This window comes from Portunus trituberculatus, chromosome 42 (genome assembly GCF_017591435.1).
Source record: "Portunus trituberculatus isolate SZX2019 chromosome 42, ASM1759143v1, whole genome shotgun sequence".
NCBI classification, from domain to species: Eukaryota; Metazoa; Arthropoda; class Malacostraca; order Decapoda; family Portunidae; genus Portunus; species Portunus trituberculatus.
This window is the reverse complement of record NC_059296.1, coordinates 927,501-942,500: the sequence shown is the minus strand read 5'-3', so window position 1 is coordinate 942,500 and position 15,000 is coordinate 927,501. Positions and strand designations below refer to the sequence as shown.

At 46.1% G+C, this 15,000-nt stretch overlaps 1 protein-coding gene across 3 annotated transcripts in view; it reads left to right on the top strand.

Moving 5' to 3' along the window:
- Positions 1–2,716: 2,716 nt before the first annotated feature.
- Positions 2,717–15,000, top strand: part of LOC123517524 — a 91,104-nt gene continuing 78,820 nt past the window's right edge. For 2 of the 3 annotated variants that reach the window (XM_045277664.1, XM_045277666.1), the window contains exon 1: positions 2,718–3,294. The gene's annotated coding sequence lies outside the window, so the exon portion shown is untranslated. Of the gene's footprint in view, positions 3,295–15,000 lie in introns of all 3 variants that reach the window. The other variant, XM_045277665.1, reaches the window with a different exon arrangement.

Below are 15,000 nucleotides of genomic sequence, written 5' to 3'. Positions count from 1 at the left end.
TTTACGGAATTTTCTGTTCTTGTATTCCATTCTCCTTCAATTTTCCAAAAAATTTCACAACATGCCTTTGCTTGCACTGAATTGCCGTTCCCAATTTTTTGCTCCATTTAAATAATTCATTGATGACTTCTTAGAATTCTCGGAAGTATTCTTCATTGTGGTTATGTCTCGTGACTGCGTTGGGAGACATGTTTAAGTGACTGTCAGATCTAATATTTTCCCTTAAATCTCTCATATATAATTATAGGACATAACTAAGGCCAGACAGTAGCTTTCACTAAGTAGAATATTCCTCATTACTCTTACTAAGAAAGTCATTCATCCATTAAATAAAGAACTCTTCAAGTCGTCCTATATTTTTCAACTAATCTCGGGATGATACACTGTCGAGACCTTTTTGAAGTCTAGATAAAGTCATTTCAACCATTCCCTTCCTTACTAGGTGAATGTAAGACTCTTCCGTGTGTGTGTGTGTGTGTGTGTGTGTGTGTGTGTGTGTGTGTGTGTGTGTGTGTGTGTGTGTGTGTGTGTGTGTGTGTGTGTGTATGCACCCAGGATGACCCCATGTACGTCAAGAAATATAGGAGAACCCAAAGCCGCCAGGTTACAAGCGGAGAAGGTTAGAACAAAATCGTAGGCAATCTGTCCGCGTGGGGAGCTGCAGATGTCAAGGTGCTGGAAAAGAGCGTGGGGTAAAATGGTAGACTCCTGCGGGCTTTCTCTTTGGTGGACGAGGTGGAGGAACTAAGAGAGCAAGGTGCGTGACAGCGACCATAGTGGAGCGTGCGGTGTGTGTCTGTGATGTGACGCTGCGGGAGAGTGGATAGAGGAGTAATAGTGGAGGGAGTCGGTGGGAAAGGTGGAAAGTAGCAGGTTGGTGGATGGGGTAGGTAATGAGATAGATGGGAGTGTAGTATATAGCTTTTTCTTCGGGTTCGTCAATAAGATAGAGTGAATATATGGATTGTATGGTCTGAGTAGAGATGAAGAGTGCTGGAGAATTACGTAAGGTGTGTGTGTGTGTGTGTGTGTGGAGTGCTGATGTGAACCCAATGACTGAGAGGCGGAATAAGTGAGTGAGAGAGTGAATGAGTACGAGCGCAGGTGTATGTAGAGAGAGAGAGAGAGAGAGAGAGAGAGAGACTGTGTGTGTGTGTGTGTGTGTGTGTGTGTGTGTGTGTGTGTGTGTGTGTGTGTGTGTGTGTGTGTGTGTGTGTGTGTGTGTGTGTGTGTGTGTGTGTGTGTGTGTGTGTGTGTGGTGGGCGGGGGAAGCGGAAAGGTAAGGGAACATAAATGGGTAACTAGTTGAAGTGTGTAAGACATCTTGGCACCGCAGCACCCAATGGATTTATTGCAACGGCCTTGAAAATTATTGCTCTTCCCCGCACACCAAAATACTCGTACATTATTAGTTCGCTGTGGCATCTTAGGATATCTTGAACGAGCTCGGTGAGTGACGGCGAGCATCCCCGCAAACGTCGCCCGATGAAAGAGTGTGAGGGAAGGAGTTGCGAGGAGGAAGGACTGAAGAAATGAGGGGAAATGAAATGGTATAAGATGGCAGAGAAGAGATGAAAGTGGATGAGGGAGAAATGGAAAAGGAATAAAGGAAGGAGGAGGAAGAGGGCAATTAGAAAAAGATGAAAGGAGAAAGTAAACGGAGGAGAGAAAGTGAGGTAGAAACTTAAGTGAGTTACAAAATAATGCACAGGAGAGAGAGAGAGAGAGAGAGAGAGAGAGAGAGAGAGAGAGAGAGAGAGAGAGTACTAAAGAACGTACAAGTATAATAATATAAGTAAGGGAAGTAAGAGGATTTGGTATAGTTTGTTATAAAGCTGGTGAACAAATTGCCCTGAGTTGAAGCAGCCTCTCCTGTGCTGACACAAGCCACAGTCTGCTGCCTTGAGAGCCTTGCATTCAGTGAGTCTCAAGCGCCTCCACCCTTAGTGTGGAGTACAAAACTAGTCTCCATTCACGTGTCAAGCAGATCAAGGAGACCTCTCCCCTCTCTGACCTTCTCCCGCGGAGCCCCGCTACCCCATACACTGCTTGTTAACTCAGTAGTTGTCTTTAGCTTACACACACACACACTCACACACACACACACACACACACACACACACACACACACACACACACACACACACACACACACACACACACACACACACACACACACACACACACACACACACACACACACACACACACACACACACACACACACACACACACACACACACACACGGTATCTTTCTTTTCATCAGATGAATATTGACTTTTTCCATAAATCTACACGTATGCATAGCAATTCTTTCAATTACTGTACCTGGAAACGAGATTTCAGTGTTGAAGCACAGCCTCACTTACCAACCAACCACACCACAAACAGCAGCTCACCACCACAGCACTGCATCACCACACCGACACACCGCCATTCTCGACGCTCTTCCTTACTCTTTCATGAAAAAGAGGTCAGACCGATTCCAGAAATAAAATACCTTTAAAATTTGATATGTATATTTTTTGTGGGAATATTCAATTTATCAATCAGATTGAAATAGTGGCGCAAGGTTTCCTGTGTGTGCATGGCTGCTGCGGTACTGAACACAGCCGCTCCAGACTCACTCAAACCAGGAGCTATATTAAAGAAGGCAAAAGGCAGCACGTTCATCCACAGTGGATTCAGTTCTGTGTGGCGCGAGAGGCAGCGCGGCAGTGGCAGCCTTTGGCAGCGGTGGTGGCTGCCTGGTGTGGCGGCATCGGGGTTTGTCAGTGTTGGCTAGACAGTGGTTGAGTGTAGGTGTGTTGCTCCGCTCTCTTGGTCTCTCCACTCCGTCTCTCTCTCTCTGCTACCACTTTCCCAGTAGCCAGCCCCGTGCAGGGTGGCGAGGAAGCGGCCCTGCCCGGGTGTCGTGGCCACACCTAGGATACATACACTTGTGTGCCGTGTTCATCTGCCTGTGCTCGTCTTTGTTTCGGAATGTGCTTTCTCGTGACTCTTAAGTCTTAATGACAGTTCACACAGAGTATTACATTTTGTTGAAGAATCACAAGATTACACAAGATGACAGGAATTTACTGAATTACTAATCGATGGAAATACTGAGGAACATAAGTGTAGGAAAGTCCTAAAGTATTTCTTATATTATGTCCTGTGACAAATATTCCTACTTACTGCACCGGCCAAGAGCCCAGCGGTGGTAGTTCCCAGCAGTCTGAGGGGCCTGTGGCTCAGCAGGATCAGAGGCACAGGGATCATCTCTGCAGTCTTTTCTCCCACACAGCTTTAAGGTAAGAAAAAAGACTTCCATAATGAAGATACGCTTTAGTGAAGTCTTAGAATTTAAGTCACTCTAGGAGCCCGTGATGTGACGGTAACTGCTTTGCCGTGTGTGTGTGTGTGTGTGTGTGTGTGTGTGTGTGTGTGTGTGTGTGTGTGCGTGCTTTTACATGCAAGAAAGAATAAGTACCTTCCAACTTATAACTCTGTGTGTGTGTGTGTGTGTGTGTGTGTGTGTGTGTGTGTGTGTGTGTGTGTGTGTGTGTGTGTGTGTGTGTGTGTGTGCTTTTACATGCAAGAAAGAATAAGTACCTTCCAACTTATAACTCTGTGTGTGTGTGTGTGTGTGTGTGTGTGTGTGTGTGTGTGTGTGTGTGTGTGTGTGTGTGTGTGTCAGTGACTTACATATAGGAATGCTCAAGCTCCCTGTGATTTGTAATTTTTATGTAAATTGCTTATAAAGACGCTAATACTCTGCCACTGCCTTAATGAGCATGAAGATTTAAGCTGCATAATAATTTCCAAAGTTTGCATGTGGTGGCTGTCTATGATCAGTGTTTATTGTCGGGCTGAGCTGGCTGTCCTTCAACCCGAGGCGGTGCATGGCTTGTCCTCACCACCGTGAACTAAATAAACTGATGCCTTAATTAACTAAGAAAATAAAGCAGTTTTTCAAATAAGGTAAAGAAGTTTGTAGAAGGAACGTGACCAACACCATAAAAGGGCGGGTTTGTAATTAGTGTATTGATTCTTGTTACTCTGAGGCCATAAGTTATACGTGAAAAAATGGTTGCATGAAATTTTGGTGAATTTCACGTTGCTGGACTGGAGGGTGATTTTGTGGAATAAGTTATTAAGAATAATTATGGGGTGAAAGCAGTTTTTTCTTTCTTTTTTCATCGCGGCTTTGAGGTGATAAATTGTTTTACTTCATGGATGGGTATGGTGATTCATATCGTGGTGGTATTAGACTGTTCGTCATAGAAGTGCATCCGTTAGCATGGTGAACTAGTATGCCTATTATATCTCCTGTCAAGTAGTTGTAGGGAGTACGCATGTACCATGTGGTGTCCAGCCTGGTCTCTTGTTGCCAGGTAACACGTGTATTTGTGAAGCTCAGCGGCTTATCAACACTTGAGGTCGATGATGACATAAGACTGACCTGCGTCCCTCGCGCGTACTTTCCCTGCACCGAGGTGACACCGGATTTAAAGATACAGTTGCAAGATGTTGTACAAGTACTGCGTGTTGTGGCTGTGGCTGTGTTCCTGTGTGCATGCATCGATCTGCTGGAGGGAAGTGTGTAGTAATAGTTCCATCTTGAGTGACGGTGGTGTAACGCTTCCTCCATGTGCCACGGCGGTCTGGTGGCTACCCTGCAGCGCCGGTGTTCCAGCTCCAGGTCTGCTTTGAGCTGCACTGCTACACTCGACCCTTGAAGCCCCGAGGGTGGCAGCGGTAGGGTATGTACAGTACCTGCAAACTGACATTTACAAGGTCACACACACACTTCGTTCAATGTTACATCAGACATGCTGAGTTCTCGTGCAGTGTTGGTTGTGATGGGGAGGTGGGTGCCAGAATGATGACGTGAGAGACTGACTAACACAGCTCTCATAAATACACTGACTAAACACACCGACTTTTAGTATATAAACATTATGTGGCAGCAGTTTCCCTTTTTTTTTTACATACATCACTATCTGAATCTTGTAGTAGAAGACCTAAGTAGCTTTAAGAGATTCAGCTCATTATTTGTCAAACACACTAAGAATATAACTTAGTAGGCAACATCCTTTCTTTCTCTCATATTGTTTATTTTATTTATTCAAACTAAGACTGATTCAGCTCTGGTTTCTTTGAATTTAAACAAAAATCATGATAACCTGCCCCTTCAGATTGTCGATTGAGTGTCACAGAAATTATCCAGTTATCTTTGGAATCGTGCCTGTGCTGATACAGAGTGGTGATTACTTGGTGTTGTCTCCTTCTTTCCCCACAGGCAATGATCACCACAGCGCCTCACGCCTTTAGGGAGGCACTTCTTTCTCAGATTTATCTGAATTGCATTATGAAGGTTTATTCAAGAAAATAACCTATACTTGAAACTACAATAGTGTGAGGCTTTAACTGGGAACATTTTTCTAATTGGTGTGTCTGCCTGGAGGTTTTCTTGCACTGCATTCACTCACACTTCACTGCATCGCGCCTCACCGTTCACCAGTGCTTCCACGCCCCGTGTTCTCGCTACTGATACGGTTAAGTTCACTGAAGCCTTATGCCGTTTCTCATAAAAAAGCTGTCAAACTTTTCCTGCCAGAAGCTCTACGCAATGCGCAGCATTCACGTTTTACAAAGCATTAAGTGCACAACCAGAATAAGCATTGAAAACTTCACCCACAGATATGAAGAGAAAAAATCCAATGTGACAGCCGGTACAATTAGTCGTAAGCTTTTCACTAGCGACGTGCGACAGAGAAATTGGAGATTCGCAGTTCAGTCGCAGTTACGTGAGCCTGTATTGCTCATTTGCAGGCAGTTTTCTTGTCTGTTCATATGCGGATAGAAACGGGTTCTCTTTACGTGTGTGTGTGTGTGTGTGTGCGTGCGTGCGTGCTTGCGTGTGTGTGTGTGTTGTGTTATGTTGTGTTGTGTCTCTGTTCATAGTGTCAGTGTGTTGCAATGGCCATGGATGAAGAAAATGATTTTTCACTGGTTTAGATCGGAAGGCAAGATATGCAGATTGTGACGGTGTGTTCCTCTACAGTCTACACAGACTCCTTTGGTCGGACGGCTGACACGTTATTCAGTCACGAAGATGTGTGTGTGTGTGTGTGTGTGTGTGTGTGTGTGTGTCAATCTGGCTGGGTAAATGTATACGTATGTTTGTATTTATCCGTACCCTACTTCATTCCACAACTCTCTCTCTCTCTCTCTCTCTCTCTCTCTCTCTCTCTCTCTCTCTCTCTCTCTCTCTCTCTCTCTCTCTCTCTCTCTCTCTCTCTCTCTCTCTCTCTCTCTCTCTCTCTCTCTCTCTCTCTCTCTCTCTCTCTCTCTCTCTCTCTCTCTCTCTCTCTCTCTCTCTCTCTCTCTCTCTCTCTCTCTCTCTCTCTCTCTCTCTCTCTCTCTCTCTCTCTCTCTCTCTCTCTGTGTGTGTGTGTGTGTGTGTGTGTGTGTGTTTGATGCTTATTCATTCTTTCATTCATTCATTCATTTATTCATATATATTTTATTTATACATATAGGTACCCTCTGCGCTTTCGTGTGTGTGTGTGTGTGTGTGTGTGTGTGTGTGTGTCTGTGTGTGTGAGATTAACTAATTGCTGGTTTACGAATGTTTGAAAATGTATTATATGTGTCAAGATGTACTCGAAATGTTTTCCGGAACACATTGTCACTGGCATTTGTCATTAAGTTCTGGAATGACGCCAATATCAATACTTTTCTATAGGACTAATGCATCCTCTGGGTGTGGCGAGCAGCAGGACACCTCGCTACTATACCCAAGCTGCTGTCAGTGTACATCACAACACACCTGATAACCAGCGTGGTGGAGAGGGACTCATCGTTCACACCAGTAACTTCAAAGACAGGGAAACTGACCAGTGAGTGCGAGTGGTATCATTATGATGTCTTCCCGACCAAAATGTCTCTTGGCTGTAGCAGACTCTGTACAACTGATTTCAGGTAGGATTGGTGCATATCAGCCAGGAAAGCAGGCAGGATTATATGTGACTCATTGCACAACTGATCACATTCATGTCATTAATAAAGTATCTGAAAAAGAAATGCTAAATTCCACTATGTTTGGCTTTCATGTAATATGAATAACTTAATGAAAACACTCAGGAGACGGGGAACAGAAAAAAAAAACATTTATGAACATATTTGTAGTCATCATTAAGTAAAAAAAAAAAAAAAAAAGAAAAATGCTGCCACTTTAGCTGCGAAAATACCAAAAAATTAAAGGCGTCTTACCAGGCGACAGTCCTTCTCCCACAGTGTTTGCTACAGTCCTTGGTAGAGAAGGCTGTGGAGCACTTGCCACTTGAAGAGGCAAGAATAATTCTTGCCTCTTCTTAATTATTAAGAATACTCTTGATCCTCGCAACATTCTCAAATTCCTAATGACTGATGTTATTTCATTTGCACATTCGGATGTACAAATTTATAACAAAATATTTTGTAATTAGAGAGACATTGCTAGAAAGAAGAGCAGAAAATGAGTAAGAAGACGATAGTGATCTTCAACAATACTAATTATAACTTTTACCAACACCATGCACAGGCAAGGGACCACAGACACAGCGACGCTTCAAAATTTGCACAAAGCAGCCAGAAAATAAATAAATATATAGATGAATAAAACACTGCAGTGCTGGACCGTCACTGACGACCTTCACTGTTACCTTTGAGCCTCAAGTGAACCTCCCAGCGTACCTGCTACTGCTGCTGCTATGAGAGAGAGAGAGAGAGAGAGAGAGAGAGAGAGAGAACGTCTGTGTGTGTGTGTGTGTGTGTGTGTGTAGGCAGATTTGCAAACAGATATACATCAATTTATCTTGCTATCTTCCCTGCAATGCTGTTGCAGACCGGTGTATAATTCCCGCTTAAAGCCGAGAGGGTGTGTTCGCGGCGCCTCTAAGCACCGGGACAGCCTAAGGAGTGACGCCTTACTACGTAGATGTGGTGATACAAGTGTCCGCGCTGGGCCACTAACGCCAGGTGGAGGTACAGCCACACGTTCGTCACTTGCATCAAAATAAATAAATAAATAAATAACTAAAGTGTCAGGTTCAGTTTGTTCCAAAAAACTTCGTCACTGTCAATAAAGCAGTTCGTCATCTTGTAATACAAGACACCAAGGCCACCGCCAGAATTCGAGACCAGGACACAAAAGTCTCCCACCGATAGGCAGGAACTCTGGAAAGTAAAGTGTTTGCAGAGCCGGAACACGAGGAAGGAAGCGAGGCTTATACATCACAAATATCTAAATTTCTTACAGTACGAGTATGTTGGATGTGGAGGCCATGTCTCGCACCTGTGGATTGGTGTGGTTGTTGTCTTTGTCGCAAGAAAGGAAATAAAAAAAAGAAACAATATTAATAGCGATTTTTCTTCGCTATTCATGTTAGACAGGAAGTATTGAGCACATGTGGATGAAATGCACCAATGAAGTGAAGCATGTTTTTCTCCCTGATTTAAGTAACACCCCTTTTGGTTTAGGGAGGAAGCCTCCTGAAAAGGAAGACCTCTTAAGAAGCTTGGAGGACGCCGGATGATCCTCCGTCCATTTGGCTCCTTTGAGCGTCCCTGACAGCCTCTCATTTACAGCCTCGCCCCGTCCCGCCCCGCCCCGCCCCGCCCTGCCCCGCCCCGCCCCGCCTGGTCCTCAGAGCCCTTGGGTACACGACGAACGTTTGTGGTATTATGTTCACTCTTTTGTGAACGTCAGCATTCCCAGATTGAGAAGGAACAGTGGATGCTTTACATATTGTTTCTCTCTCTCTCTCTCTCTCTCTCTCTCTCTCTCTCTCTCTCTCTCTCTCTCTCTCTCTCTCTCTCTCTCTCTCTCTCTCTCTCTCTCTCTCTCTCTCTCTCTCTCTCTCTCTCTCTCTCTCTCTCTCTCTCTCTCTCTCTCTCTCTCTCTCTCTCTCTCTCTCTCTCTCTCTCTCTCTCTCTCTCTCTCTCTCTCTCTCTCTCTCTCTCTCTCTCTCTCTCTCTCTCTCTCTCTCTCTCTCTCTCTCTTCTCGTCCAGTATCTCTGTGTATGTTTCTGTCTCATTGTTTTTCTTTCTTTCTTTCTTTCTTTCTTTCTCCCTTTTTATTTGTCGATGTTTCTGCTCATTTTGTCTATAATGACTTGCATACTTTTTCCCAGTAAATCTGTAAATGACAATCACATTAATTTCTCCATCAGGTACACAATTCATTAAATAATACTAAGAGTCATGCTAATAAAACACCCTGGTGATCATGTGTATAGTGAAGAAGCCAAGCCTTCAGGCACGCCATAAACCTACGTTCAGAATTACTATGTTTTCATTGACTGGGATCGTGAAAGTATTGGTATGGTTTCACAAAAGCATTGGGTGGATAAAGTTCCAGGTCACAAGGCAACGTTGAAGGTGAGGTGCTGGGGCTGGATACTGATGCTGAGCCTGGAACACCTTAGTAATGCACCAGACATCAGTCGTGTAGCATGGCCGTCACTCTCAGGTGGTGTCCCGCAGGGCTGGCCTTGAGTCTTTCTTTATTAATACTTTACCACACTGAAACTGAGGTAAGCATCCATTGCCAGTGACATGGAGACAAAAACTCGGCAATAATGCACCGCTACTCAGTAAAGTTTGGTGACGGCGTGTTAAAGATCGGCGTGACGGCTTGTGGGAAACATTTGCTATTGGGATAGAAGAAAAATTGAGCAGACCCAAATTCATTGCTTTTGGTGAATGTCACGCACGTCTGCAGGCAACAATTATCTATAATACTAAGTTTTACTCGCTTGGGCAACAAACTAGTGACGCTCAATGCTTTATTTTATTCATGTATCGAGATGAAATTGACTTTTGTATTTTCTTTTCGATTTTACGAGTAAGAATTTCATTGAATTCGGAAGGGTCCAAAATATCTTGGGTAAAACTTGACGAGAGTCCTGAAAACACACGCTAACTATACACAGAGTTATTCCGTGGAAAAATATACGGTGTGTTGTTTACAGTAATGAAAGGTTACGGGTGCGGTGTATGTACAAACAAGTAATTCTCATTGGATGGCGAGTCGTGGGCGGCAAGTAATGCAGTGAAGCTCGTATACTCGTACATTCACATCCCGCCAAGCATTTCTTCGCTAATGGTGCTGGGAGTGAATGGTGCCTGGTCGATCGCGCTGCGTAATTGACTCGTCCAAAATTCACCTCGGCCATCACCTGTACCATATTAAAGTCAATCACCAGTTCCCAGTATAAGACTACAAACAACGCAGCCATGTGGAGCACGGAATGTGTTGTTTTTGCTTTTGTGCAGGTATTTATTCTCTCTCTCTCTCTCTCTCTCTCTCTCTCTCTCTCTCTCTCTCTCTCTCTCTCTCTCTCTCTGGATAATATTAGTAGTAAGAGTGAGGTTCTGTCACGATTTGGTGTCACCGCCACTAGCAGCAGCAGCAACAACAACAACAACAGTGACCGGCTCATGAGACTCCTGAACAAGAAGCTGGAACGAGAATGTTTGTTCCTTCTTTTCATTCCGTCTGTATTTGAAACTTGTTTACGTTCTAATTTTGGTCTGGTGGTATATCGGGATTATGTGTGGTGGCCATTGTTAAAAATCCGTAATTTTTGGCGCGAAACTGGAAAGTCTAGTGACAAGTTAAATTAACTTCGTTAACGACAAAATAGGAGACCAAATCTGGCTTGCTGGTTGGTGGAAGCATTCTGGTAATTGGAAAATTGTCAGGTTCGCCCCAGACCAAACTAAATGATTTGTGGCCTTACATGAGGAGCAGCCATTAGACACCAGCTGAGCAAGAGTCCATGACAAGGCGGCACTCGGCACACCAGGGTCCATCCCGAGGCTGCCTCATTAGCCAGTGCCAGGCGGGGCCAGCATGTCGGCACGCAGTCCCTGCTGAGCAGCCCTGCAGACCTCACTCCTCGCTCAAACTCTGCTACTTTTCTCTGTTTAGGAGGACGCAGAGAGCTAATTCTTTATTAAACTTGCCGTCTGTAAAATCAGTAAAGGTTTCTCTCTTAAAGTTGTTTTCTGTCTGTTTTATTGACCAGCGATGCAGAATACATGATAACCCGGTGTTGTTCCTCCCCCTCCGGAGTGATGGCTGCAAGGCTTAATGAGAGAGAGAGAGAGAGAGAGACACGTAATTCCTAGATATCCTTGATATTTATGTAGCTTCCAGCCTGTAAATACTCTTGATAGCCGGCTCTGCTGTTAAAAAAAAAAAAAAGCGAAAAATACTTTTAGAGTTGTTGCCGTGAAGAAAAAAGTTTTCGGTGCTGATTAATTTTGAAGCTGCCTGTCAATGCGAGGCTGCCAATATGCCTGCGATCCATTTTGAGCGCACGTGCCTCATATTAAGATTATGGGATAATCAGACCTTCATCATGTTGGTGGCGGGGCTGCGAGGCAATGGCCAGGCTGATCAGCAGTGCCGCGCCGCTCACCTCGCGGCTGGTGTTCCCAAAGACCCTCAGTCCCGTCATTCCTTCCACTTACACAAGTTCCAGCCATTCCTGAAGCTAAGAAAATCACCTGTTGTTTCAGGATATTGCTAGTGGGTCTTATAATAGCGGCTACGTGTTGAGAAACTTTGTGCGCACTGTGGCCCGCCAGGAATTACTTGGGCCGGGATGAAGCCGCGGCACGGGAAGGTTGAGGAAGGCGAGGCGCGGCTTCCTTCGCTCACCCGCGTCACTGATGAAATTAATAACGTCGTCTCGAATATTTTGTGATTGTCGTCAGTTCCTTCTTAAGGAGGATGGCGCAGGAAGGGCGAGGCGGCGAGAGGTGCTCCAGGTCTGGTAAATTAGCTCCCATTAGCTGGCTTGATCGACTTAAAGGGAGAAAATGATGTGGCGGTCATGTAGAAGTTGGGTTCGAAATTGAGTTTTCTCATAATGGAGAGATTAGAACAAGAGAAGGCGTCGTTTGAGAAGTTTTCTTGAAATGCGACAACTGAAAAAAAGTAGATCGGTTCCTGACTCTCTTAATTATGCCAAGTGTCCAACTAAACTTTTGATTCTTCCTTAATTACAAGGGCCACGCACACAGTCGGTCTCTGCTCCGGCTCACCAGCATCCCATAATACCGGCAGTCGCGCCTCGTCACCACGTGGGCACTCTTGGTGATGAACTTGCTCTCGTGTGCTGGAGGACCAGAGAGCCATGGAAGTGGAGATAAAGATCATCCTAACATGGGGACCCTCCGCCTCAACCCAATCACTGGTAGGGAAGAAATACGCCCGTAAATGGGAAGGGATCCACCCATACGAGGAGTCAGACGCGTAATGGTTTCCTCTCAGAGAAATGATCCGGAGAGTCGATGCCTAAAAGCCGACTTTTGTGCTCTTAAGTTCACCTGGAAGTTTTCAAGTTATCTCGCCCGCCAGTTGGAGGGGCGTGGGGGACGGGGGGTGAAGCGGTGGGTGGGGGCGCTTCGATCGATTTTTGCCGCTCAGCTAGATCTCCCCCAGTCTCTGTCTCTCTCTCTCTCTCTCTCTCTCTCTCTCTCTCTCTCTCTCTCTCTCTCTCTCTCTCTCTCTCTCTCTCTCTCTCTCTCATCCATCAATTTGTTTAATTTAACTGGCACTTTCTACTTTTAGTTTATTGTCGGAATTGGTTCATGAAGTCATAAACTGAATGTATTATCTCTGCAAGGTTTAGTGCGGCATAAATCGTTTTTATCGCACTTTTGTTATATATGTATTTTTATCACATAGTTTTTTGTGCGTGGCAGGCGTTGTTATTAGCGCGATGGAGGGGAGGAAGGGACGAGGCTCCGTGTGGGCAGGGAGTGTTGCGTCATCATCTGCTGCTCGTCCAACGCTTTGCCATTCCCGTCCAAGTGGGTTCAAAGGTGGGCAGAACGACCGCCGCGATTATTTATAGCGGCGAAAAAAGAGCAAAGTGATGTCTAAGTGTGCTTCTGACACACACACACACACACACACACACACACACACAGATACACACACACACTCATGCACTCATCCTCTCTCTCTCTCTCTCTCTCTCTCTCTCTCTCTCTCTCTCTCTCTCTCTCTCTCTCTCTCTCTCTCTCTGTTCTGATACATATTAATACCTCTAGGATTAATTTCCACGACATGATAAGCTTTTCACTGAGCGTCTCCCTTCTTTCGTGAGTGGCTTGGCGTGGCGTGGCGTGGCGTGGATACACGTGTCTTCCTCCACATGTTTGCTTATGTTTGTTTAATCAGGTGAGCGTGAAGGTCGTGCTCATTCTCGCCCGAAGTACCCCGGACAGCAGCTTTACGTGTTTCTTTCCCCTGCTTTGTCTCAACATGGCACTAAACTTGATGTGGATTTTCTAGTTGAAAGCGAGTCAGCTATTACACAGATTAACGCGGGAGTTGATCATTGCGACAGCGGCGAGGGTGATGCTGCTGTTGTGTGGTGGTGATTTAAATTCGGAGTGTGAGGGTGGTTTATAGCTCAGGAGAGGCGGGAAGAGGATGAGCTTTGAGCAGAGAACAAGGGGTGTTTGAAGGACATACTTGGTGGTGAGAGAGGATAAGGGGACATGGTGGTGTGCTGAAGGAGAAGCAAGACAGAGTGAAGCACTGATGAAGATGACTCTGGTAAGGTAAGTCTGCGAAAAAGAGAGAGCCGGGCAGGTAATAGCCACAGGAGTCCAGGATTAATAGGAAGACTGTTGTTGTTATTGATGCGGAAGGGAACTTTATAGTGACGGGTCGGGCGGCAGCTGAGGCCAGGAGGGGGCGGGTTGCGGCAGACGGGTCGGGAAGCACAGCCAGGCCCCAGGCAGCCACGGTCGCGGGAGGAGGAAGCTGGGGTCGTGGGGTGTGTAGGTGGGAAGGTTTGGTTCATTATGGTCGGCATGGTGTGGCCGGGTGGAGTAGTATGTTAGGTGGGGGGAGAGGGGTAGAAAGGAGGGGAGGGGTAATGGACGTTCCCTTTTTCGAGGTCTTGGGATATCGGCGAGGAGATGCGGGTCTCGGGGAGAGGCAGTAGGCTTTCGGGGAATCTTTGGAAATAGGCTGTAGGGGCGCGGTGAAGGAAGAGAATGTTTAGGAGTGCGTGGCTGTGCGAGCTGGAGGAAGGAGAATGGAGGGCAGAAGGGGATGTAATCTGCTACAAAAGGGAATGACATGGCCCGGAGGAACGAAGGTGGTGTCGAAGTTTGGAAATAAGTACGTTTGGTGCGGCTGATGCAGAACCGAGAACGTGTGTGTGTGTGTGTGTGTGTGTGCCCGCGTGTGTGTCTGTGTGTGTGTGTGTGTGTGTGTGTGTGTGTGTGTGTGTGTGTGTGTTGACGTCGGCGGCTCGTCTGGCTTATAGGATGGATGGTGAATGATAGACAGAGTAATGTCGAATGAAGAGGCGTCGGAGCTTAAGTGATGAGAGGGGCGGGCATCGTCAGTGCGGCCGGCGTGGGAAGGACATTTGCGTGCGGTATTAACGGGTAAGGGGCAGGAATGATGGAGTAGGGCATGAAACAGATGATGACGCTGCAGCACAGGCGGTGGGTGAGAGATGGGTGAGGGTGACACAACGTGAGGGGAAGAGTGAGGGCAAGGAAGGGCCGGTGTGGCGTGGCTGGTGTACAGGAAGAGCAGGGAAGGCGAGGCAAGGCGTAGCTGGTGGCTGGTGGCTGGTGGCGGGCTTGACGGAGAGAAATACTTCGTGTCACGTTAGAATTTTCCCTCACCTGTTAAAGTTATCTCCGGGATATTTTTGGCCAATACGACCGGGTTTTTTATTCTTTCTTTCTCCACCGCTTTTCCCACATCCCTGTCCGTCACGTGGGTCAAGAAATACACCGCGTCATGACTCAAACAGGCGAGGCAAGGGAAGGGTCACGGGTCATCTGGAGGGTCACGGCTATTCCCTTCCATTAGAGACAGTATGGTGGGCCGGTGCTGTATAAGCGATGAGCGGCGGGTGTTTCCAGACCATTTCTCTAATTTGGGAGTTGATTATGCGATACCCTTTTCGTTTATTGATGC